We start from the raw sequence: 371 nt of genomic DNA on the forward strand, positions 1-371 counted from the left end.
CTCCAGACCAGATTTCTATGGACCCTGTCAAAGTCACTGCCGTTAAGGATTGGGAAACACCTCAGACCCGTAAGCAATTACAACGTTTTCTTGGTTTTGCCAATTTCTACAGACGATTTATCAAAAATTACAGTTCTATTGCTGCTCCCTTGAACAGACTAACCTCAATCATATCATATCATAAATAATATAATCTTGTTGTGCCAACCTAACTTCCCATCTCTGTGTGCAGACTTGCTGCTGCCGGAATCCCGTTCTCGACCTCCAATTGCAAATACTAACAATAAACTTGTTAAACCTTTATCTGTGTTCGGAACTAATTCAGAGCTCACTCACCCGATCATAACAGCTATGCTGAAACAAAAACCCTG

The sequence above is a fragment of the Austrofundulus limnaeus genome, unplaced genomic scaffold (assembly GCF_001266775.1).
Source record: "Austrofundulus limnaeus strain Quisiro unplaced genomic scaffold, Austrofundulus_limnaeus-1.0 Scaffold893, whole genome shotgun sequence".
NCBI classification, from domain to species: Eukaryota; Metazoa; Chordata; class Actinopteri; order Cyprinodontiformes; family Rivulidae; genus Austrofundulus; species Austrofundulus limnaeus.